The sequence below is a fragment of the Cricetulus griseus genome, chromosome 2 (assembly GCF_003668045.3).
Source record: "Cricetulus griseus strain 17A/GY chromosome 2, alternate assembly CriGri-PICRH-1.0, whole genome shotgun sequence".
NCBI lineage: Eukaryota > Metazoa > Chordata > Mammalia > Rodentia > Cricetidae > Cricetulus > Cricetulus griseus.
Genome location: NC_048595.1, coordinates 372,660,787 through 372,687,215, shown reverse-complemented (window position 1 = coordinate 372,687,215; position 26,429 = coordinate 372,660,787). Strand labels below are relative to the sequence as shown.

At 48.9% G+C, this 26,429-nt stretch overlaps 1 protein-coding gene across 1 annotated transcript in view; it reads left to right on the top strand.

Annotated features, from left to right (window-relative positions):
• Positions 1 to 310: 310 nt before the first annotated feature.
• LOC100768011 (lymphocyte antigen 6D) overlaps positions 311 to 26,429 on the top strand; it is a 40,699-nt gene continuing 14,580 nt past the window's right edge. Inside the window, exons 1-2 of the transcript XR_003483044.2 lie at positions 311 to 477; positions 16,538 to 16,602. The gene's annotated coding sequence lies outside the window, so the exon portion shown is untranslated. The remainder of the gene's footprint in view (positions 478 to 16,537; positions 16,603 to 26,429) is intronic.

The window sequence follows — 26,429 nt, the reverse complement described above, 5'->3', positions numbered from 1 at the left end:
TTCACTAGCAGGGACAGATAATAAATGTTACCTAAGACCACAATGGATAGATGTCAGGGCCGTGAGTCACATGTATGGCTTGCTTTCTGTCAGCCTAGGGCTACAGGAGAAAGAAAGGTAGAATTCAGGATGTTGCAATCAGAGCTTCCTGAAGCAGCTCCCAGTGGGACAGAAGACACAGCTGATGGGTGTTCAGTGGGACATGGGAGTGGGGGAAACGAGGGCAAGGGCAGCAAGCTACTGTGAAAGGAAACCGGAAAGTTCCACCCAGCCAAGCTGTTCTGCAGCTTCTGTCTCCCCACCCCACCCCACCCCTGTTGTCATGGGTAGTCATGTATGAGCCTTCCTGTCTATCCCAGTAGCGGCCAGGACAACTGATAAGTTGCCAAAAAGAAGACACATAGCACTGCACCAGAAACATGTTATTCGGGGTTCCTTATTCAAGGTCAGGACTTAGAATGGCAGCAGTTTCACAAGGTAAGTTAATTTCATTAGCCACAATTTACCAAGTAGTCCCGACTTCCCTTGGTAGCTGGCAGAGACAAGCATGGATTCTTTCATTCCAACCGATCAGTAATATCAATTATCAATTCTCAGACCAAATATCACATACCATATCTGTGTCTCATCTATCTGTCTGTATCTCTATCTATTTAATTTATCTGCTTAGATAGGTCACAGAGCGGCTACAGAAGGGTTAAGTGCTGAAGAATTCTAAGAAATCAAGGAGGACTCACTGGAAGCAGAAGCAGAGACAGCTGCAGGATAGCTAAACAAACCCAGCTGGAAGCTGCAGAACCAGGCTGTAGGGTTGTAGGATCTGGAGGTGAGGTGCAGGACCAGGTCTGGATGGATGGACAGAAAGATGGACAGGCAGATGGCACTTGCAGGGTACCCTAGTCCAGCAGCAGTCACTGAGCTAAAGTTCTGGAGACAGTCTCTAGCTGCTGCTCCTTTGGTACACACACCTAGTAGTCAGAGGACAGTTAGGGCTGTCACCTGGCAGGTTTGGGTGTCCTAGCTGCTGTACCCGCCATCAGTCTGGTGTGTTTGGTAAGTTCGGAATCCTTGCATTTGGTATGGTTTGTAATATGCCTGCCTCTGTCTTTACAGTCAAAGTGGAGCCAAGTGCTGCTTGTAAAATGGAGTCACCTAGGGCATGGTGTGGCCTGAATGCCACTGTTCATCTAATATGGAGTGACTTAGAGCAGGGCACAGACTAATGGACACAAGGCAAAATCTCCCAGAGCTGAACTTAGGTTAAAACAGATGGAGTACGACTGACCGAGTGCTTGATGGCTCCTTCACGATTCTCCATGGCCCCCTCTAGGGCCATGAGTCCTAGAAGGCTGATGTCACTTCACCCCTCTCTAAGGCAATGCTGCTTCCCTTGGAAATCTGAGGTTGGAGGGTCATGTGTAGGGATAGATCCCAAAGGGAGAGGCCAGCGGTGGCTCTGGATGCTGTGATTTGGTGTGTGAATTTCTTTCATGATAAATCTGGAACTTTAAAACTATGCTCAAAGTGAGCAGTCTCTTAGTAGGAGTCTGCCTGTTTGAATTGAAATGAGTTGTAGTGGTGGAGGGAGCAGTTACCGAGTAAGCAAAAGGAGCCAAAACGGACATACAGTACTTAACAAGGGAACACTCTTAACTTTATAATGGCAAATTGGAAAATACAGAAGAAAAGGCCTTCTTAAAAAAACTTATTTTATAATTGGCCCTCCCCCAAATACAAACACAGCTTCTACAATCTTTTTAAACTAAAAATTATTTATTGTTAATGTGATAGGTAGGATACTGCCATGCCCATGTGAAGGTCAGAGGACAACTTTGTGGAGATGGCTCTGTCTTTTCATCTTTATGTGGGTTCCTGGAATGGAACTGAGGTGCCTGGGCTTGCTCGGCAAGTGCCTTTGTCTGCTGAGTCATCTCAAAGGCCCTGCTCAAACAATCTAGATGTTGAAATTATCCAGTAAATGTTTTCCAAGATACAAGAATGAATACAGACATTGGAATGTCTCTCCCAAACAAATCTTAGGGTGTGTGATGGTTGATTTTGATTGTCAAGCTGATTAGGTTAGGAAATGCCCTGGAAGTTATTAAAGCTCACTTTTGGGGCACTTCTATAGTGGTATTTGCACACAGTTAGACTCCAAGGTTTCTGATTTAATCAATGGATTTGTCCCTTGATGAATTCATAGTCTGTTGGCATTGGTGGGACCTGGTGGTGGCAGAAGACTGCAGATAGTGAGCCACTAGGGTTGTCCCCTGGGGTCTTCTATCTTGCTGACCTCCCCCTGAATTTACTTTCTCTCTATGCTCCCTCCATTACCAGAGCTGCTAGTGACAGAGTCCAGGCCTTTGTTCCCACACCAATAAAGAGACAAGTATTAGTGAAAAGAGAAAGTAGTAGATATATTTAGCATGACTGCAATGGGAAGAGAAACAAATTACTGTTTGAGGCCCTGCCCTGACTTTCCTCAATGATAGACTATGATAGGAAAGTGGAAGTGAAATACATCTGTTTTCTTCCCCAAGTTGTTTTTAGTCTCGGTGTTTTATCACAGCAATAGTAACCCTAATAAAGACAGCATGTGGAGGCCCTATTGCTTGCAGCGTGGGTTCAGCTGGGTGTGGTCAGAGTCCTTGGGCTGCTGCTGGCTGTGTTCAGCCAGCAAGGGCAACTCAAGCTGCCAGAGGACTGCTTTGCTGGCTTTCTCTCTTTCTTGGCCACATTGTTTGCACAGTGGCTTGTCTGTAAATTCACCACCAGGAACATAGACACGTCTCCTATCTATTCAACACAGACCAGCAAGACCCCCTCCTGCCGGGGATGAAGACTAGAGTGCACACTACCATTCCCAGGGTAGCATCCTGTGTGTGCACACTCTTCCTCAGACCTTGGTGGGGAAGGAACCTGCTTCCAAACTGTTCAAGGCTGAGACCTCACCAGCAGAGGGCAGAGAAACCAAGGAAGCTATGCATATTATCTTGCCTGTAGCATTGTGTGTGTGTGTGTGTGTGTGTGTGTGTGTGTGTGTGTGTGTGTGTGTATGTATTCATCTGTTTAATATAGGGAAATAACATTTTGTCAATACTAGGCACCATAAAATGTAAACACAATTACTGGCATAAACCTGGATATACCTTCAAGGATTAAACGTGGCTTTATTTTAGTTACCCTGAGTACATATAGTGCAGAAAAAGGTCTTCATATTAGCACTATGTACATGAGAAGAGGTCCACATTACAAGAGGCAGCAAAAATTTGAATTCTTGAAACATTAAGTTTCACAGTAACATCCAGGTTTATTTCCTTTCACTAGCCACGTTCCCTATTAAGCACGTCATAACAACAGCACAGTGAAGTGAGTGATGAATAAAAGAATTTGATACACTAGAAAACAGTGTTCACTGGTGCATTTACATTCTATTTATATGATTAAACATTTGATCATACAGTACCTTCCTACAGGATTACCGGTTAATTTGGGGGTAGGGTTTATACTGTTAGAAGTATTACTAACATGATAACTACTTCCCTTATGTGCAAACATTAGAGCTATAATTTTGAGAATAAAACCGATTATGTGAGTTAACTGAGCAGCTTCTCAATGTGGTTTATGACATCATGGGAAATATGAGCAAAGCTGCCCTTCGCAGAAGATGGTTTCCCAACCTTCTTTCTCATCAAATTTAATCAGCACAGACCAACACGGTCAGTCAGGTAATTCTTAATATGAACAAATGGGGGCGGAGAAAATAAAAACATATGTACACGAGTAAACGGGAACTAGATGCCTTTGTAGCGAGGAATGTTGGGTGTTGGAAAAGTTGCCTGTAGCATTTTTAAAAATGCCGTTTGAAACAGAAAGCAAGAGGGAATCTTGAGAGTGTTGTTTTGGGCAAAGAGCTGTCAAGAGCTCCCTCCTCCCTGCTCCATTCTTGACTGCTGTTTTGAGGTGTTGTGCCTGTAGCTGGGTCCTAGCACATGCTAAACAAGTGCTCTGTCTCTGGGCTACAGCCCAGAAGTGTAAGGCTTTAATATGTTTCATTTTTATTTTTATGTGTATGGTGTTTTGCCTGCATGTATGTCTGTGTACCACATGCATGCAGTACCCACAGAGGACAGAAGAGGGCATCAGATCCCCTGGAACTGGAGTTACAGAGGGTTGTGAGCTGCCATGTGGGTGCTGGGAATCAAACTCAGGTCCTCTGCAAGAGCATCTGGTGCTCTTTAACTGCTAAACCATTTTTCTAGTGCCATATCACTCTCAAGAGCACAAGAATTCTCAGCAACAAGGGGTTTGGTGGTGTTGCATGAGGATTCTGGCCTGCTATATGGGGTCTCAGCCAAGTTCTCTGGCATGAGGTGGGAAACTGAGGACCTGGGGAACTCAGCCCAGGTGTGGGCACTCATGACTGGCCAAAGCGTGAGAACAAGAGACTGTTGAAGGCTCTGCTAGCACCTCTACTGTGTACAGTTCCAAGAGCACTGTGGAGAAGGTGGCGCAAAGAATGTAAGAACCAAAGGGAGTGCTAGAGTGTTGGAATACACTGTTCTAGGCACGGCATGATTCTTGCACTCTAACTCTTAGCAGATGGGACAACCCACCTGTGCAAGGCCAGCAGAAGGGCTGAACCCAGGTCCTTGGCAAAAGTAGCCATTCTCCAGCCCTCTAGTGAGCCTTTCTTTGTTCAGCTGGACCCATATAAAATTGGGAGGGGGGCTGTCCTATACCACCAAGACCACTTCAAAGACCCAAGCCCTCCCAGGGGGCTGGATTTCTGTTTCTGAATCCCCTCTCCATTTTGTAGGTACTTTCCATGCCTGTTGCTGTCTACTGTGTCTGAGATATTTTTCCTGTCTTTTAACTTTTTAATTGGCAAGGAAAATGAATCTGATCAAAACTCTAGAGGGTAACTGCAAGCTCACTTTGTTTTACCCAGCCCTGGAGCTCTTTTGGGTGAAGACTAGAACTGGACAAGGGCTCAGTATACCAGTATCCTGTTTTGTTTATTTGGGGTGGCTGATATACCAGGGCAGGGGAACCTGCCAGGCTATACCTACAGCTCTGTGCCTGTTCTTGCCATATGACTATTCTCTGAGGAACCCCCAGCTCTTCAGAAGATCTGTGTCTGAGGCTCAGGCTGCCCACATTCAAACTGAAGTGTTGTGTAAATAGCAACCATAGTCTGGGGTCTCAGATGCAGCTACCCCCCAGCTCCATGGGACATTGTTTTAATGGGGACCCCTCTAAGCTGGTTCCCACAGTGGGTCTGCCTGGCTTTAAAAGCTCACAGGGACTGGGTGTTGGTGGCGCATGCCTTTAATCCCAGCACTTGGGAGGCAGAGTCAGGCAGATCTCTGTGAGTTCGAGGCCAGTCTGGTCTACAGAGCGAGTGCCAGGACAGTCTCCAAAACAATGCAGAGAAACCCTGTCTCAAAAAACAAACAAACAAAAAACAAAAACCAAAAACAAAACCAAAAACTGCTCACAGGGTAGGCGGAGACAACTATGCCCTTATTGCTGAGCACACAGCACAGAGGCTTGTGAAGACCAGGGAGGCAGCTGAGGAGTGCAGTGGTGGAGTGGGAGCCAGTTGTGTTAAGTGAGATGAGTGGGCCATAGCACCTGTCCCCTCTCCTCCCCCACATATGAGATAATTTTGTCCCTTAGGCCCTGGAAACTGCTGGCCTGTGATGGGAAGGGATGTTGGGTAATCTTGCCAATACTTTTGTGGTTACTCTTCCTTCTTGGGAATGGATGGTTCCAGGCTGATGGTATCAAGGCCATTAGGCCCCACACTCTTGACCTCCCTAGCAGGCTTTCTCATTCCTTCAACAAGCCAATGGAGAGTTTAGTACATTTTAAAATTCTATTTCCTTTATGATTAAACATTTTACTTTTGGATCATTTTCCCTTTCTCCATTCTGTTATAGGCAGTCAGAAACACCAACCCACACCTGCAACACGGTGCTCAGTCATATCTTCGGCTAAAAATCGACTCTTTCCTTTTGGAACTTACAAAGCTCCAAAAATAATAGAAAAGGAAGAGAATTAGATCAAGTTCTTTGCTGCTCTATGGCAAGGGTAACCTTTGCTCCAGTTTCCAGCAGCATAGTCCCAACTCTGCAACCTCCTGGAGTCTTGGCTGACAGTCTTCCCCAGCCTTGTGATCGTGACTGTGCCATGTTCTCTGTCTCCTTTATTCCCAAGTCCTCCCTAGAATCACCCTTTAAGGTGACAGAGATTAAAGACTTAACCATATGTTAGTTTGGCTCTGAAACCTGGGCACTTCCTCTGGATCCTGCTTTGTCAGTTTATCGAGAGACTGCACCCTCCATATCTGACCAGGCTCCTCATCCGCATCCTTTAGGTGACATCTAGGGACCCTGGCCTGATAGAGTTCCCTACATCCTGATGTTTTCTCTTTAGGTTTTCCATCTTCCAAATCCCTTATGCCTTGACTCTAAACCCCTATTTGTTCATGTTGAATTGAGAATTGAGATCAGTCTCCTCCTTCCCCTGCTCTGCACACAATCCCTCCTGGACGGACCCTGTACTTGCTGGTTGGCCTTTAATAGAGTCTGCCTTGCTACTTTAATAAGTGTCATGGATTAAATTTCTCTGTCTCTGTCTTTCTGAATTCATTCTATTGCTCAGGCTGTCCATCCTCCCGCCCCAGTCTCCAGAATGATGGAGTTATAGCTGTGTGCACCATATCTCACTAATTTTTCTTTAATAAAGTTCTGCCTATAGCTCAGAATTCTCCATTACTCCATTCCCACATATCAGACAACTGTTACAGTCTCACCCCACAACTGACATCAGTTTGCCCAGTCCTTCAGACTTCCACAGCACGGCACTAAGACTGGGCAGTGTATAACCCACACACAAAGCTCTGGAGTCTGCAAGTGCAAGATTTAAGTATCTGCAGATCTAAGGCCTGACATGGGGCTTGCCCCCACATAGTAAAAGGGGCAGAAGTCTCTTGGGGTTCTGTCTAGTGGCCATGTCTGGTGCCTACCCTACTCCATCCTTGGGTGGGACACAAACAGGGCTGGGTCAAGGCTAACAGATGACTCTGGAAGAGTGGTCTGAGCTGTATACTGCCAATGCCACAGAGGGGACCGGAAGACAGGCAGTTGCACAAAATGGACTTTGCTCTTTTCCCTGATTTTTGACCAAGAACCACCCTCTGCCTAGAACCAGGTGTCATTCCATGAGTCCTTGAGCCTTGGGATGGATGCTGCGATGCTCCAGGAGTTACTGCCCAGAACACCTGCCAATACCAAGACCCTCTGCAATGCTTTTGACTTTTCCTGCAAGGGCTTTTTGACCTTCACTTGAAGGGCCCAGACCCTCACCCAGCTCCCTGCTTTGGCAACCATGACAGACTGCAGAAAAGACCCAGCAAGACATAGGTCCCTGACTCAATAACATGTGCTGAGCCTCCGACCTTGCTGTAATCACTAGGCAGCCAGAAACCCTCCATGTGACAAGGAACCAATCAGAAGTTAGCTGGCAGGCTCTGGATGTGCTTTACTGATAACAGTGGAATGCAGAGCATAGCAACTGCCCTGAGATGGCTTCTAGGCACAGCAACCTTTCTGTAGCTGCAGCTGACCAGTCAATTTAGGACAGGTTGCCCAAGCCTGGAGGTGAACCAATCCTGAGACTACTGTTGCTATGCAACTAGTGGATTCCTTAGACAGTCCCCTTGATCTACCCCCAATATATTCCCTGCCCCAGTGCTGCTTGGGGTCCCTCCTGCTCTACCCGCTGTGTTGGATGGACAGAGGACTTGAGTTAACTCCAGTTAAGTTGTTAATAAAAAATGGACTCTTTGCTTTTGCATTGGAACTGATCTCTTGGAGGTTTTGGGAGTTCAGAGTCTGGGCCCAACACGCTATTGTTTGGGTCAGCACCAAAGGCTACTTGTTGCAAGCTTGTCCTCTACCTGTGTCAAGAGCTAGTGCAGATTCACCACACATGCAGAGGGCAAACTCAAAGGACAGCTGAATGTGTTATGAGGCCTTTGGCATACACAAGAACCCGCCACCCAGCTTGATTTTAGGATAACCATGCACCACTCATGCTTGTCAGGCTGAGAACTCATGACCCAGCCTCCTGAGAATGAGCCTGTGGCAGTAGGTGGCTGGCTTGCACTTGGCCCTACAGAAGTGTGATACCCTCAGGGTTGGGGGTGAAGTTCAGTGGGTAGAGTGCTTGCTTACCACGCACAAGGCTCCATCCACAGCACTGTGTAAACTGGGCATGGGGATGCACAGCTAGAATCCTAGCTATAGAGGCAGCATGAAGCCTGTGGTAACTGCTCCACCCAGCATGAGTGAAGTTAGAAGCCCGGCTATCACCCTCATCTATAAAGCGTTCACCTCAGGGCCTCCATTCACCCACTTCCACAGCCCCCTCCCTCACTAAGCAGAGGGCACCTTTCAGTTCTGTCATCTCTGATCCTTGGTCCCATGCCCCCATTCTGAAGCTGCTTAGGGCAAGGGGTGTGTCCCACCCAGGAAGGGGTGGCTGTCACACTGTTGTCCAAGGACTGGTTGTCCCTTTCCAGAGAAGCTTTCTGGAAGCTATTCACTGTGCTGATGACCAATGCCTCCTCTGGGAGGGACTGTCCTGAAGACACAGGCAGAGGGCACAGTGCCAAGCAAGGCACACATTCCTTTCCCAAGGAGGGCCCCTAGGCCCCCACCTCTCCCACCTGTTCACAGCGTCCTATTTCCAACACCCCGACTACCTTTGGGCCTGGCTCCTCACCCAGAGGCAGAGGTCAGCAGCCAACTCTGCTAGCCCCGCCCGCCTTGGTCCTCTGAGCATGTTCAAGAGCTGCTAAGAGCCTTGTTTTTCTTCCCTACTAGGGCTGGACTTCAAATCCAGGATAAGCAGGAATCTGGTGTGAAGTCAACATGCCAAAGGCCCAGTTCTGAGGAAAAATGGGGGTTGCTGGGCTCTAGGCCCTCCACTGTCAGGGTGCCTGGCCTCCTTGGGTAGCCTTTCTTGATCACACCACTCACCATACAACTCTCCCCATGCTCTCCCCCCTTTCTGTTTCTCCCCCTATATGTTACATGTATAAACACGTCACCCACAGCACGCACAGCTGCCTGTAGCCTAACACGTGAGCCATAACTCATACACATGTCTCCTCACAGGCACGCTCACACCCCCCACAGCACACACACACACACACACATATACACACACACACCCACACACCCCACATACACACAAACCCCCACACACACACCCCACATACACACACACACACACCCCACATACACACAAACCCCCCCACACACACCCCACATACACACACACACACACCCCCACATACACACACACCACATACACACACCCCACATACACACACACACACACCCCACATACACACACACCCACACACACACACCCCACATACACACACACATCCACATACACACACCCCACATACCCCCCCCACATGTACTCCCTTAGAAGGTACTATGACTTCATTCCCCATGGGAGATGAGACATTGGTCTGGGATTCCTAGGGTCTCCTTTGTCCCCTCCTCATGTGCACAGCTATTCAAGGGTCTCTTTTGTGGTCCCCAGAGAGAGATGGGGAGCCAACCCTGCCATATATGTCCTTCTTCCATAGGATGGGGAGCTTCACAGCACAGACTCTGGACCCACTGCCCCTCCTGACTCTTTCATAGGCTGGCTCCTCTCCTGGCATGGAGGGAGGAGGTGCTTCACCGCCGTGGGTCCAGTTCATTCTCACTTTGCCTTCAAACCAGAGGCTCCCTCCTGGTCGACGCTGCACATCTCTCTTTGACAGACAGTACAGCAGGTCCATGGGGCAAGGCCTGGGGATACAGTCAGGTGTGTCTAGACTCCAGACAGAATAGCAGCTGTGTCCCCTGACTCCTCTGCGTAGTCACTGAGCAGCAGCCTGTAGCCCCTCTGAAGGAACTGTGGCCACTGCCCACTTCTGGGTCCTGGAAGACCCACTCTCAGGGTGGTCTGGAATGGTACCCTGCTCCTTGTGGGGCTTGTCCTTGCCAGACACCCTCATCCACCCATCATGTTGTAAGCAGGAACAGCAGAAGGGTGAGGCAAACCCTGTCCCTAGTGAGGCCACTCCTACATTCTGGATTCAGGCTTTTCCTACAGCCTGAGGACTGCACCCTGTATACTGCCCATTCCACCTGAAGGCTATCCCCCACCAACCACTAATTAAGAAAATGCTCTACAAGCTTGCCTACAGCCTGATCTTATGCAGGTATTTTTTAATTTTTACTTTTTTTCCAACTTTTTAAAATTTGAATTAGAAACAGGATTGTTTTACATGACAATCCCAGTTCCCTTCTTCCACCTCCCCCCCCAGACTAAAACCTTATCTGTCACATATCTTTTCTGCTCCCCCTGCATGGTGAGGCCTTCCATAGGGTGCTATCAGAGTCTTTCGTATTCTTTGGGATAGGGCCTAGGCCCACCCCCGTGTGTCTTGGCTCAGGGGGGTATTCCTCTCTCTCTCTCTATATATATGGGAATGGGCTCCCAAAGTCCACACCTATGCTAGGGATAAATACTGAACTACTACAGGAGGTCCCATAGATTTCTGAGGTTTCCTCACAGAAACCCATGTTCCTGGGGTCTGGATCAGTCCCATGTTGGTATTCCAGCTATCAGACTGGGGAGCAAGAGTTCCCAGATGTTCAGGTCAGCTGTTTCTGTGTGTTCCACCATCCTGGTCTGGACCTCTGTGCTCTTCACTGGTCCTTCTCTGCATCTGGGTTCCAGTTCAGATCGGTGATTAGTTATGGATGTCTGCTTCTACTTCCACCAGCTGCTGGATGAAGGCATATAAGTCAGTCATCAATCTCATAATCAGGGGAGGGCATTTAAGGTAGCCTCTCCTCCATTGCTGAGATAGTTAGCTGGTGTCATCTTTGTAGATCTCCAGACATTTCCCTAGTGCCTGGTTTCTCTGTAAACCAAAAATGTCTCCCTCTATTATGATATCTCCATTCTTGTTATCGTGTATTCTTCCCCTGACTCATATTTTCTGCTCCCTCATGTCCTCGGCATCCCTCTTCCTTTCCCCTTCTCATTCTCCTAGCTCCCTCCCCCCTCTTCCCGTGCTCCCAATTTGCTCAGCAGATCTTGAACCTCTCCCCTTCTCCAGGGGACCATCTATGTCTCTTTTAGGGACCTCCTTGTTTATTAGCTTCTTTGGCAGTGTGGATTGTAGGCTGGTAATCCTTCCCTAATTGAGGTCTTCTTCTCTCTGATGACTTTAGCTTGTGTCAAGTTGACATATAACTCTGTTAGGGCTCTTCCTATCCTACTCACTGTTTCCACTCTTCTCCCAGCAGCAGCAGCATTGCCTAGATCTATCCTCCTAGTGGGCCAGGTCTATGTACTGCCCCTGTACCACAGCCATGCAGGACAGGCTGGGGAGAGCATTACCTAAGGGCCTGCACGGAGCAGAGGGACCTAAAAAGGCCAGAGTCTGGCTCTGGACACGTACACACAGCCCTCCTCTGCAGTCCATAATGTGCCCAGGGTCTCTCAGGTCCTTTCTTGCCATGAGTGTTTTTTTCCTGAAGGGGTGGAAGGGTGGGGTGGAGTAACTGGTCAAGCTCTAGACCTGTTCTTTTAGCAAATGGGAACAACAGAGACAACAAACAGCAGGGATTTCTGGAAAACTTGAGGAAGTCACGCTGTCCAGTTGTAGACATCCCTTACTCCCACAGGAAGTGCAGCTGGAGCCTGCCCTGTGTGGCAGCCTCACAAGCTTGAGGCTGCTATGTTCCTAGTGTTTTCTCTCTGTCCCTGCTGGGTAGCCCTCTAGGACAGTGCCTGCTTGTGGGGTCCTCAACACACGGTCTCCTGGGCAGGCCCCTTCATGGCAGTTCTGTGGGCACACACTAGGCTTTGCTGCCCTATTGGGCCGTCTTGTCTCTGCTGGATCCTCCAGTGCCTGCTCAGTGCTCAGGTCTGTGGAGGGTATGTTTGACTCCTGTTTGGAGGGTGTAAATGTTGGAAACAGTACAGGGTCGGAAGGGTCAGGCTTGCTGGAAGAGGCTGGTGTGTTCCCAGATAGCTCTGTGAAGGCAGAAACAGCTTGGAGATGCTTGCCCATGTAGAAGGGAGAGAGACAGAGACACAGAAACAGGGAGGGAGATATCAGAGAGATAGATGAGAATGGAAAGAGAGAGGAGAAAGAGCAATGGGGGAGTATATGGAGTGAGTCTTTCCTGGTGTCCACTGTAGAGCACCAGTTAACGGAACCTGACAGTGGTACAGGAAGCTTGAGGTCAAACCAGGCAAGTGGAAGGAGCTGCAGCCTGGGTCAGCCTAACTTGTTGGGTGCAGGTAGTGAGACAACCAGATTCAAGACAGGGCGCTCAGTGCACCATCCCTTCCTCACCCTTCCCTTCCATTTCCCTGACCTCTGTACGTTTCTGGTGATGCCCATGGCTGATTTTGTGCACGGGTGGCCTGGAGGTCATGGGGGTCAGAGGTCAGAGAACAACAAAAGCACGGAGTGTGAAGTGCTTCCTTTGTTTTTCAGTGTGTCGTCTTCACACCACTTTCCTTTCTGGCAGGCAGAGAGGGCACTGCAGGACCTGTCATTTTCAACCTCTGAGTCCTTCTCTGGAAGCTGGTGGGATCATGGCTCAGATGTCCAGCCATGTAGAAATGCCTCGGACCCCAGGCTTGCTCTGTCATTTAATGGGACAGATGGTGGTAGCACCTGTGGCCTGCCCCAGACTTTGCTCTGGCACAACAGTGGTCCCCTTCCTAAAGGAGTGGCTGACCCTAACCCCTGGGTGACAAGCTGAGAATCAGTGGGGCTATATTACAGCTTGGTCTCATGGCCCATATTCTCAGGTCTTCCCAGCTCTCAAAAGCATGTGCATGCGCGCGCGTGTGTGTGTGTGTGTGTGTGTGTGTGTGTGTGTGTGTGTGTGTGTGTGTGTGTTGGAGGGGTCTCCATAGCAGACTCAGCCTTAGCCCTGGAGAGAAGTGTTGGCCAGGGGCAGCTCATCCCACCCAGTCACTTACAGATGCTCTGCCAGGGCATATTGGTGGCCTCTCCCTCTGTGGTTGTCCTTCCTAGGCTCATATATTGTTAATACTTGGTCCTCTGTTGGTGAAACTGTTTAAGCTTTGAGGTTTCAAAACTCCATGCTATACATGAGGGATCAGGAAGATTGAGTGGGGAGAGGAATAGAGCAGAGCAAGAAAAGAGACATCAATAGAGGGAGACACTCCAGGCTTAAAGAGATATCTGCCACTAGGGAATTATAGAGATCCAAAAGGATGTCCCCAACTAGAACCCTAAGAAATAGTGGAGAGGCTACCTTAAATGCCTGTCCCATATAATGAGAATGATGACTACCTTAAATGCCATCCTAGAGCTTTGATCTAGTAGCTGATGGAAGCAGAAGCAGAGATCCACAGCCAAGCACTGAGCCAAACTCCTGGAATCCAGTTTCAGAGAGGGAGGAGTGATCAACAAAGGGGTCAAGACCATGCTGGAAAAACCCACAGAAACAGCTGACCTGAGCAAGTGGGAACTCATGGGCCCCAGTCTGACAGCTGGGGAACCAACATAGGACCAAACCAGGCCCCCTGAACATGGGTGTCAGCTAGGAGCACTGGGCAGTCAATGGGGCCTCTGGCAGTGGAACAGTATTTATCCCTAGTGCATGAATGGACTTTGGGAGCCCACTTCCTATAGAGAGATACTCTCTTAGCCTAGATACTCAGGGGAGGGCCTAGGCCCTGCCCCAAATGACTTGACAGATTTTAATGATCCCTCATAGAAGGTCTTACCCTGCCTGGGGAATGGATGGGGAATAGGAAGGGGGGGTCTTTGGAGGGTAGAGGAGGATAGGAGGGAGAGGGAACTGGGATTGATATGTAAAATAAGATTGTTTCTAATTTAAATTATATACATACATACATACATACATACACACACACACACACACACACACACACACACACACACACACACAAATCCATGCCATTGCTAGTCAGCTCTCTCTGCTTTGTGCTTGTGGATTAGATGTAAGGGTCTCAGCTACTGCTCCAGTACCTGCCCACCTGATGACATGCTCCCTGTCATGATGGCATTGATTCACCCTTTGGAACTATAAGACCCAATAAATTATTTCTCCTATAAATTGTCTTGGTCATGATGTCTTATCATAGCAATAGAAAAGTAACCAAGACATCTTATGAGCAGAACTTCTGGTAGTTTCCTAGCTTCCATCCAAAGGAGTCAATCTTTTCTTTTCTTTTCTTTTCTTTTCTCTTCTATACTTTTTTTTTTTTTTTTTTTTTTGGTTTTTCGAGACAGGGTTTCTCTGTGGCTTTGGAGGCTGTCCTGGAACTAGCTCTTGTAGACCAGGCTGGTCTCGAACTCACAGAGATCCACCAGCCTCTGCCCCCTGAGTGCTGGGACTAAAGGTGTGCTCCACCACTGCCTGGCCCAAAGGAGTCAGTCTTGAAGATTTAATCCATGTGAGTTGCTGAAAATATAGTCTGATGACAGGACTCTTACCTACGTGGAACTGCAAGTTTTGGTGGCTCCAGGGGACACACCAAGACATACATTTAGATTTAATCAAACTCTGAGATGAGTATAGAGAAATCAAGGCCAAGGCCAAGGCCAAGAGAAGAGCTATGTGAGGACAGTCACATTCATGACTGACACAGGAAGAAGATAGAGTCTAAGGCCACTGATGATCAAAATCCAAGAAAAGTCTAAATGTCAAGGAGAAAACAAAGACCAAATATGGCCAGGGACACAGTAAAGATGGAGGTTGGCACCAAATGATATTCCCCAGTACTGAGACCAAGGCAAAAACAAGGTCAAGGCAACTGAGCTCAGTAGACAGACTGGCAAGGTATACCAGCTGGCTTCTGCCACCATGGAGAAGTCTTGTAGAGCTCCAGTCTTGTAGAGCACCACAGGCTGGGGTTCTCAGTTCAGTGCCCTGGAAATTTCACATTCAGCCTGGTAAGCAGAGTTGGGGCCAGCCTGAAACTGGGCTAGAATTGGACTGGACGATAGTGTGTGAGTGTGTGTGTGTGTGTGTGTGTGTGTGTGTGTGTGTGTGTGTGTGTGTTTGTGTATACATGAGTGTGTATATGCATGTTTCATAATTTAATTTTATTGTTTAGTTAGTTGTTAAGACAGGGTCTTATGTAGCTCAGGGTGCACTAAAACTTGTTATATGGGCCAAAGTTGATCTTAAACTCCTAATATTTCTGCCTCCACCTCTCAAATTACTCAACAGAAATGTACTAGCCAGGCTCCTGTAGGGAAACAGGCCAATAGAATATATGTAAAATGGAGGGAAATTATCAAATCGGCTCATACCAGAGACTGGAAAGTTCCAAAAAGCTGTTCAGACCAGGGAAGCCAGCAGCTGTGAAGCAAGCAGTGAGATTCTAGACTTCACAAGATGTGGCCCCACCCATACCTGGAGGCTCCAAAGGCCCCTGGGAGGTCTGATGGTTCAATATCATGCTCAAAGGCTCCAGAATGGGAAGCATGATGTCCTCACAACCACGGAAGGAGATGGAGCTGCTTGGGAAGGAAGAGTCCTTCTCCCATCTTACAGATTCCTGGTCCATTCTGTCACTGAGCCAGTTTGGAGCAAACCTTCCTTCCCTACATATTTCTAGGGACACGTCACAGACACACAGATCAATTCTTTAGGGACTTGTCTGTCATGACTTTTCCTGTAGCGATGTGAACAAATGTCTGTTTTCCCCAGAGAGGACACAGGTGACAGAGTAAGGAAACCATTCTGCCCAAGCCTAGCTTGGTGAGCCTGTGAGTTTCTTGGGGTTACTTGCAGGAGCACGGGTGACCCAACTGCAGCCACATCATCTAAAAATGAACAGAGTTAGCTCATGGTTTATGGTTTCCACGAAGTGACCTCACATATCCCACGGGACATCACAAGACCAAGCAGCACTGTTGAGGTTTCCGCCAGAAACATGGCCTACCCAGATGGTCTCTAGACCAGAAAGAACTGTGAAATAAGCAGGAAGAAACAGACTTTGAGAACTTAGCTTGTTGTTACCTTAGCTTTTAAGATTTATTGATATTTAATTATTATTTGGCACAATTATTTATTTATATTCATGCAGTTAAATTTTTTAAAGCTTTTTTTCATTAAAATTTATTTTGTGTATATGGGTGTTTTGCCTGCATGTGCATGCAGTTCCTGTGGTGGCCAGAAGAGGGCATTGCATCTCCTGGGACTGGCGTTAAAGGTGGTTGTGAGCAGCTTTGTGGATGCTGGGAATCAAACCCCCTGCCTTCTGGAAGAGTGGAACTGTAGCCAGTGCTCTTAACTGTTGAACCATCTCTTGTTTTTTGTTTTGCTTTTTTGCTTTTGCTTTATTTTGTTTTTTTTGAGACGAGGTCTCATATAATTTACTCTGGTCACTTCAACTTCTGATGTTGTTCTTTTGCTTAAATTACCAGGTGCGGTGGAACATGAACCAAGAGATTCACTAACCATGGAGTTTATTAAAGGGGGAGAGCAAGAGGTGAGGAGAGAGAGGGGTAGGGGGGCAAAGAGAGGGGGAGAGGGGAGGGAGGGGAAGGGGAGGAAAAGGGGGAGAGAGGGAGGGGGAGAGCGTAGGTGGGCGGGGGGTCTTTCTTTTAAAGGGGTCCTTTGTACCTGCGTGCAGACTAGTACTCCGGAACCTTGGGCTGACCAGAGTACTGCCTGAGTGCATTCTGCCAGGTGACAGGGGCGGGCCAGCATAATGCCTGAGTCCTTACACCTGATCCTTCTGCCTTCACTACTCACACACTGGGATTATAGATCTGCTCCGTTACACCCAACTTATAATTAAATTTTAAAAATGATTTATTACATTTATTTATGTGTGTACAAGTATGAGCATGTACCTTGGCTTGAACACAGGAGTCAGAGAACAACCTGCTGGGGTCAGTTCTCACCCTCCACCATACTGCTGCTGGGGATGGAACTCAGGTCGTCAGGCTTGGCAGCAAGTGCCTTTAACTAGCCGATCCACCTCCATACCAGTAATTTAATTTTAAATGCATGTTTAAAATCTTTTTACAAAAGTGCTGATATCTTCACCCTCAGCTTGCGGAAGCTCAGCAGCTGTTGGCAGCATGTGTGCTTTGGCTGCCCGCTCCTGGCTCAGCACTCAGGGTTTTCCTATAGCTGACCAGAGTGAGAGGACACGGGTTGAAAGGTGAGCCGGGCCCACAGTAATGTTAGTAGAGATGGAGCACAAACTTGTGTACACACACACACACACACACACACACACACACACACACACACACCCCTACAGGGAGGACAAAAGTGGGACTGGTAGGGCGCGCTGGGCCATGGAGGTCTATACACGGTTGTAGATGTTTGATTTTCTTTAAAAAACAATTGAAACCAAGAATCTTTTTACATAACGGAGCTAGCCTCGTGACCCTCTTGATTTATTCTCCCTAGGCATGGAGACTAGGTTTGCAAAGTAACACTGGTTTTCCACTCTTTAAAAAGTGGGCTTTGTATTCATGTGTTTGATGGATATATATTTATAGAAAATGTGTCCAGTTGTTTGATGGGTATTTGTAGAATATCTATCTTGGGCCCACTTTGCTAGAAAGTTCGGTTCAGAGCTAGATACCTGGTCTAGCTCACGTGGGTCTTTGCTCTGGCCACTTCTTGGATGCCTACAGAGTCTCTGAAGTATGTGCTCTGTCACCTGGATCTCCTGAAGCTGGTGTCCACTCCTACTAATCCTGCAGTACCCGGCTGCAAAGTTCCATCTTCCAGTACAGCCCTGGCTAGACCTGTGTGTCAACCTCAAGCATGGTAGGACCACAATGCTGGCACCTTCACCTTTCTTGCTGGACTGGGCACTCCCTGGGCTGCGAGATGCTCCAGGGCCCATCTCAGGAGGTGGAAGTGAGCTTCCTTGCAGCTGTTCTCCTGAAGGAATGAGCTCATGGAATTGAAATTGCTAGAGAGTGGGAGCGGGTGGACAAAGGATGAAGCGAGGTGCATGGGATGATAGTTCCTGGCAGAGAAGGCGTGGGAGTGTGGACCCTGATGATCTGAGGCAGTGCAGGGGGGAGGGGGGCGGGCAGTCTCATGATTTGCCCTGCTAAGCCCAGGAGGGCAGATCATTTTTACTGGGAGCAGCTGTTGTGTAAGGTGCATGGCATGCCTTCTATCATTGACTGTTGAATGATAGTGATGTGACATGGCAGTGATGACCTACCTTCAGTTTTGAAGTATGCCAGTGCCTACTGGGAAGGGGATGAGGTTTTGCTAGTGGTATCCAAGTAATAAGTGGCAGGGCATGTACTGAGAGCCTTCACAGCCCATGTTCTGTCTGGTTCTAGGGGTACCACAGGCTTCTGTGGCAGAATGGGGCACTCTGAAAACACCATTTTGTCTTGGATGCTTGTAAGGCTGTCCTGCCTTGGTGTCAGCAACCCCTGACACTCACTCATCAGTACCACAATCAGTCATAGTATCTTCCAGAACTTCCACTGTCACCGATGCGCTACCTGCTGCTCTCTTTCAGAGAGCCGCATGAGTTTTTGGGACTTACTCTGAGACTAGGATTGACATTAAATCTCCATGTATACTTTGTATTGTTCCCAGAGCAGGACAAGGCACATGGCCAAGGCTCAATTCAAGATTCCACAGACACACATGCAGCAAAATACCAATACATACAAAACAAAATGAAAATATTTATTTTATTATTTTTATGTGTGCGTGTGCACTCGTGTGCATATGTATGCACAGGTGCAGAGACCTGAGGAGGTCAGATCCCTGGTGCAGGAGCAGCAGTAGCCACCTGTGAGTTCTGGGAGCAAACTGCAAGAGCAGGTAGCACTCCTACCTATGGAGCCACCTCTCCAACCCCCTTCTGTTGGGGGCCAAATCTCAGGGCTTGGCATGAGATCCTAGGCCATGCTTGGCAGGCCACATAGTCAACCTTTACATAGCAGTTCCTTAGAACCTCAGCTCAAGAAAAGAAACAACCCAGTCCTCCACCCACAGGCTCAGTCACTTAGTCAACCCCTTCCTGGACCTCTTACTCATAAACTTTTTATCCTGCCAAACATCCTCTTTGTGGCTTCCTAATATCCTGCCTACACTAACACCTGGCTCACAAACAACCCATTCATTCTACCCCTCCCCATATCCTGCTCTGCCAACTATATAAGCTAGCCTGAGAAAAAAGAAAGTTTTGCCACTTGATCAGAATCCTGTCTTGTGGTCGTTCTTTCTGTGTCTCTTGTTCCCATTCCCTATCCCTGACTCTCTCGCCCCAGGTTGATGTCCTGCAGGTCGGGACACCCTTCCTTTTTATTTTTAATTAAGTATCCTTTAAACTTTTGAAAAATTTTAGCTTTAGGAAAGCATAAACATGTGCCAAACAAGAATCTTTTCATACCATATGAAGTTATTTTGGTCATGGTGTTTCATTACAGCAACAGAAACCCTAACTAAAGATACCAGGGTCACCTGGTCCCTGTCACCTTGCCTCATTACTGCCCACCCCGAAATGGTCTCTGGAGATGAAGCTGCAGGAGTCACAGTTTGAAGGGGGTAGGTGATAGTTAGAGATGGGTCCTGGACTTTGAGAGGGGCAAGCACCCAGGGACCTAACAGGTTGTGACCCCTCCGCCCCAGTGGTGAATGAGAAGGGTGTGAGAGCCATAGAGAACCATTTTCCGGGTGTCTGTGTAGGACTTCAGCAAAGAAGACAACTCTGAACAGCTGCTGTGAGTCCTAGGCCCCAACAGAGACCCCGGGTGGTCTTTCTGGAGGACACCCAAAGGGACCCAGGAGCTTGGGCAGACTTTGCCTGACACTGGGGACCTGGGGCATCCAGGTAGGCTTAAGGGGCAAGCCACTGACCTCGTGTACTCCCGGGTTGCAGAAAGACTATCCTGTTTGGACATCTGAAGGGTACCAGGGCAGGTGTTTCAGGCCCAGAGATGGGGTGAAGCTGCTTGGGAGGTCCAAGCTACTTGCCCAGCCCACTACCGTGCTTTAGCTCTCCAATTGGGTGGAGGGAGTTGCCACCCTGTCCTCTTACCCTCTCTGCAGTAGGCAACAATGTGGATGCTGTCTCTCAGGGTTAGGGAGGGTTAAGGTTGGCTCTGTAGATTTTTGGCTCTGCCCACTATTCCGTGCTTTCCTGTCTATCCTGACCCTCCCTCCACAAGCCAAAGGGGCTAGCCACGCCCATAGATTCTGCATGATTCCTCCAGTAGACAGATAGCCAGGAGAAGCCGCAGAGGGAGCCCAGGTTGGGGGTGGGGCTTGGGAAGGAGAGGAGAGGCCCGGGGCCGGTTCCATTTCCTGAGGTGCATTGCGGGTGATGGTGGTGGTGAGGGAGGGATGAAGGGAGACCCAGAGGCTGAGTTTCATTTCCTGAAGTGAGGAGGAAGGTGAGAGGAGACGATGGGGGAGAAAACAAAGGAGGGAAGGGGATGAGGTGCCAGGTGAGGTGCCACCTGCCCTGCCGGCACTGGGTCAGGAGATCAGATGTCCTAGGCGCGTGATCCCGCTGCCCAGGCACACAGGGCAAGCCCTCCTCTGCAGCCAGACGCACTGCATTCCAGCAGCTGCAGGTGTATTTCTTCAGGCTCTGGAGGTGTAATGTCCTCTACACACCTCTACTCTTGTTTCCTGATCCTGCCACCTGGTCCAAGACGCTTCCTCTGTCCCTTCCCACCCCAGCTGTGACCTCTAAGGGTGCCTAGCCTGCTGGCCTAGGTCCCTCACTGAGACATTGTCTAAGTCCTCTGCACAGTGGATGGCCATGAGACAGCTAGGGCTCAGTACCTTAGTTTTCAGGGGCTCTTTGGCTCCTCTGGACTTCCTATTTGGGGCTTGGACCTGCCCTCTTTCCTCCTCACCCCCTCTTACTACCCACCCCCAGCAAGTCTTCATGGGGACTGGAGAGCCCAGTGCACCCCAGACACCTTCTAGTCCTTAGGTGGCTGGCTGAGACCCAGTCCCATTTGGAAAGCCAGCCTGGATACAGGAGGACCTCTGGGATGGCTAAGTTTGGTTGTCAACTTGACATACTTGGGAAAAGGACCCTAACTGAGGAACGGATACCACCAGGTTGGCCTGTGGACATGTCTGTGAGGAGTTGTCTTACTTGATAATTGCTGTAGGAGGGCCCAGCCCTCTATGAACAGTATCATCCCTATGCAGGAGGGCCTGGGCTGTTAAGAAAGCTAGCTGAGCAAGCCAAGGAAGGCAAGGCATTAAACAGCAGTCCTCTATGGTTTTTGCCTTGGCTTTACTTGATGATGGGCCATCACCAGTAAGAGGAAATAAACCCTTATTCTTCAAGTTGGATTTGGTCAGTGTCTTATCACAGCAACAGAAACTTCTAGAACAGCCTCCGAGTCTGCACTGGGGAGTCTGCTGGGGCCCTGTGGCTAATAGCTCTGATTCTGTATTCTGGGAGCTGAGACTCCAGACCAGCTTCCAGGGATTGCTGGGCCAAGATCCTCTGCCTACTGCTGGGCGCGTGGAGGAGCTGCATGGGTGAGGGTGTGTAGTCTCCGACTGTTCCACAGCAAGACCTGTGGCAAGACGGCTATAAGCTGGTGGTCAGCACCCTCACCCCTCCAACCCCTTGTATTTATTGGCAAGGGCCCCTAGAATCAGGCTTGGTTTGGGGCTCTTTGAGATCCCAAGTGGAGCTGAAGTTCCTGAGCTGGGCTCCATGTGCCCCCTGGTGGCAGAAGTGCTCACAGTCATGATACTTTTCAGTCTCTACACCCCACAGCTGAAGAAGCTCGATCTAACTGTGACAGAGCCTGGACTTCACAAATATTGGCTCCATGCTTGAACTTTGAAGAAAGTTCAAAGAATTGTGTGCATGAGTGTTCTTGTAGTGTGATGTGTAGGCCCGTGGTGTGTGTATGTGACGTGCATACAATATGTACAGTACAGTATGGGGGGCTCGTACAGTATGTAGGTGGTATGTATGCACTGTCTGTCCTGTCTGATCCATGTGGTATGGTTCTGTATAGAAGTTTATTGCATATCCTGTGTTGTAAAGATGATGCTTTGTGGTGTGTGAGCTACATGTCTATGTAACCTGTGGATGAATATTGTGTGTGTGTGTTGTGCACAGGTGTGTACATGTGTTACTTGTGCTTTGGAGTATTTTGTATGTGATGTGTCTGTGTTCATGTGTGTTGCTTTGAATGTGGAGTAATGGTGTGTGTGTGTTTGAGAGAGAGAGAGAGAGAGAGAGAGAGAGAGAGAGAGAGAGAGAGAGAAGTGTTTTAGGATAAACTAAGGGCTTCAGACCTCCCTCAGGCCACTTAATTGGGGGACTAAACTCAGATTCTCCACGAGAAGAGTGTGCACACCATTAACCACTGAGCCATTCCTCCAGTTCCCTGCCCCCAACCCCTGTGTGGGCTTTTAAAATACTAGTTCCATCATTAAAATCCTGCAGCTTGGCTGGGCACATGGTTCAGTGCCAATACCCAGCACTCCAGAGATACAAAATAGAACAACACTCCAACTGTCCTACAGACTCCTGCTCTTTAGCTGTGCATTTCTCTCTGTGTACATGTGCATGTATGTATATATGTGCACGTATGCGTGTACATGCATTTGTGTGTATGTATGTATGTGATTGTGTGTGTGTGTGTGTGTGTGTGTGTGTGTGTGTGTGTGTGTGTGTGTGTGTGTGATTTATGCACTCTGCTGCTTCAAAGGCCTGGCATCTTCCTGTGGTCTTGGCATTCAAGGATAGGCTGACATAGTTGCAAGGAGAAGTTCATGTCACTGCTAGAGGGGAGCAATTCTAGACCCCTCCAATTGCTAGGTTCACTGGGGTAGAGGGGATGGTGGAAGCCTGCCACCAGGCAGCCTGTGGAGATGATGAATCTGGGGTCTGTGCTGCAGTCCAATGCCTCTGTCCTACCTGCTAGGACCCACTAGTCATTCAGGAGGCAGCCCTCCCTCATTTCCTGCCTCACGCCCTCGCTCATATAAGGCCTCATATTCCTTCCACAGCAGGCCTCATGTTTCCTTCACAGCTCCCTCCTCACATGCTCCCCTGACTTATCAGGGCTCCAATTACTCCCGACTTCAGAGAAGTGATGGGCACTTTTTTTCGTGTGTGTGTGTGTGTGTGTGTGTGTGTGTGTGTGTGTGTGTGTGTGTGATGTCATATTTAGGACAATTCAAATCTTATAGGGCATCTTGTGTCTTCTTGGTTTTACTAAGTCTCTAAACTTTGTCACTGTGCCATTTATACCCAGCAGGGGCCAGGGCACATTTGGTGAGTGGGAAGGATGCCAGGCAAGCCTAAAATTAGCAGAGTTCCCAACGTGAGTGGAGAAATGGAGGCATGGAGTGCTGGGAATGAGCCAATCAGAATGCCTTGCCACAGAATTTACCAGCTCTATAGCTGGAGCCAGGCTGTTCCCAAAGATCCACAATTAGAGGTTCATCTGAGAGAAGAGCTTACGAGGGGCGTGGAACCTTTGAAAGGTTTAATGCCAGGTTTTAGGTCATTGGGGGGTGTGCCCTTGAAAGGGGTTTTGAGGCCAGTCTTTTGGTCTCCTCTCTTTTTCTTTTCCAAAATGTGAGTCAAGCAGCTCGCTCTGCTAGGCACGCCTGCCGTGGCATACTGACTTGCCACAGGCACACAGGCAGACTGGCTTAGTGACTATGGACTGAAACTGAGCCCTAACAAACCTTTCTTCTTCATGAGTTGATTATGGCAGGTATTTTGTTACAGAAACAGAAAGCTGTCTGCACTGTCAACATAAGCCTCCTGCTATCCTGGCAATTTAATCCCAGACTTTTGTGGGCAGGAAAAATGAAAAGGAAGCGTCTTCAAAGCACTTTTAGAATCATATTCATTTCTAATTGGAATCAACCCTATTGTTCATCAACAGAAGAATAGATGAAGACCTCGTGGCATAGTCATAAGCACTGACACATGTTGGTGATACTGCACGGGTACCACTCAGTGGAGGAGAGAGGTCCTCGGCTTGACTCTCAGCATCTAAGAACAGATGAGGTCCAAAGACCCCGAGTTGGCTGCAGACGTGGCCCAGGTCTAACCTGTGAAAATCATGGGACACACACCTGTGCAGATGTGCTTTATGTGCCTCCCACATGTGCCACATATTAGATGACAAGAAAACACACAGCAGCAAGACATTCAGAAAAGCTCCGAATACAGACGGCAGCCAGAGCTTGAGGTCTGACTGAGGCAGAGGGAGTCTGGAACCACTCCCAGCTGCACTGTTTAGGGTTTCTGCAACCTGGGGCAAGACCTGAGTCCATAGAGGCAGCAAGCATAGAGAGAAGGGGCCACTGAGATCAGCTCATGGCTGGAGAACCAGAGGGACTAAGCTGATCCAGGCCCATGGTTAAGTGATGGAGGACCTGGGGAGGAGCCAGCTTGAATCGAAGGAGAAATATAAGTAGTCTCGTGGGAGATGACTAAGCAGCACCCAGGAAGGGCTGGCTGGTCCTGGAACAGCATGAGAGGGACAGTTGGAGGAAGATAAGATGATGGAAGGAAGGGGGGCGGAACAGGGAGGAAAGAGCTGTAGTGTGCTCAGTGGGGGCTGCCTGGCCAAACCCAGCAGGGAGAGAGTGAGAACAGAGCAAGTGAGAGGTGTCAAGAGACAGAAAGGATGTGAGAGCTGCAGGCAGAAAAAGGATACATACAGGAAGCAGTTTTTGGCATCCAGAAAAGAATGCTGACAGTGCTGAGCCTGCCTGTGGCTTGGCCAGCACGCTCGATATACTGCTTTCTTTCACCTGTTCCAAAGGACATTGCCTATATCTGTCTTATAGGTGAGAGGCAGAAACATGGAGGCTGTGCATGCCTGAGATGTGCTGGAACATGGGCTGTTTCCAGCCTCTCAGTGGTCCTCCAGCTCGTAGGTATCCATAGACTATGGAGAGATTCGAAGAAGCACCTGGATGGGGGTGGGGGCGGGGCTGAAGGCAGAGGGCAGACTGGGGGCAGTGGCTTCTGAAAGCAAGGAGGGCTGTTCTTCTGACCAGATGTGTGGCATGTACAGACACAACCCCCGAGTCCCACAGGGAGCTGTCCCCCATGACTTCCCTCTCCACATGGGGTGAGGGACTGATGTCAGCTTCTCAGGAAGCACCACTGCCTTGCAAATGCGGGTGACCTAAATCTACTATGGTGTCTCCAGAGGTCAGAGTCCGCTAGGTGTGGGCTTGTATAGAAAGCCTGGGCTAGGAGCCAAGAGATAGGGAGGGGTCCAAACAGAGTCATAGGTGACTAACTTCCAGGTTCCTATGTAGAGGCATGGAGGAGCTGTGATTCACTGGAACACTGATGAGTCAAGGGGCCAAGGCTGCACATTGCTGTGGAAACGGATAGACCTCTTTCCTAGCAGCTCCTGGCTTCCTTTCAGGTCTGCAGTGTATCATGTTGAAGGAACACACTCTGGGCTGGGCTTATGCTGTGCCTAGTAGGGGTGTCAGCTGGGGCCAATTTAGAACCTGCCATCCAGGGCAGGAGGAAGCTCCCCCAGCACAATCTATGACACCTTGCTCTAACTCCATTGCTCAGGCCACGACAAAGAAGCTGCCCAGCTTGACCAGGAAAAAGGGGATCTAACACACTCTTCTAACTTCTGCCAAGAAGGTCTGTGAAGCCTGGGCCTTTGTGGCAGATGAGGAGCTTGGGTGGTGTGAGTGTTGTGGTGATCAAGTTGGTTAACACTATCTAAAGGTGTAAGAGATGTGTGTCAGGGTCAGTGCTGAGTAAACTCAGGTGATTCTCCCCTAAGCCTTAGGAGTGGGTGCTGTTATGAAGCCTAAGCTGCAGACAAGGAAAATGAGGCACGGTGTTCAATAATTTGCCCCAAGACACACAGCAAGGAGGTGGCACAGCTAGACTATAACAGAGCATGAGTTTGGGATTCCATCTGAATACTGAGCAAAGGAAACCGACCTCACGGGCCACAGTGACTGGGGTAGACTTGGTCTGGTGGGAAATGGGCAAGCTTGAGAGGCTGTGGCTTAGAGTCAGTGTCTGCAGGGAAGAAATGGGTTGTGTCAGCGAGACATAGCAGGCAGGCATGCTCTGTTTCGAGACAACGGTGGGAACAGGAACACAGCTTGCATATCCTCCTTCACCACCATTATTAAGAAAAACAACCACTGCTGTCTGCATCATCACCACTCCACTAGTAATACCATCCCAGCCATCCCCAATATCACCCCTAACACCTTCACCATTGCCACCTCCATTACCACCACCACCACCACCATCACCACCACCACCACCATCACCACCATCACCACCATCACCACCACCACCACCATCACCAC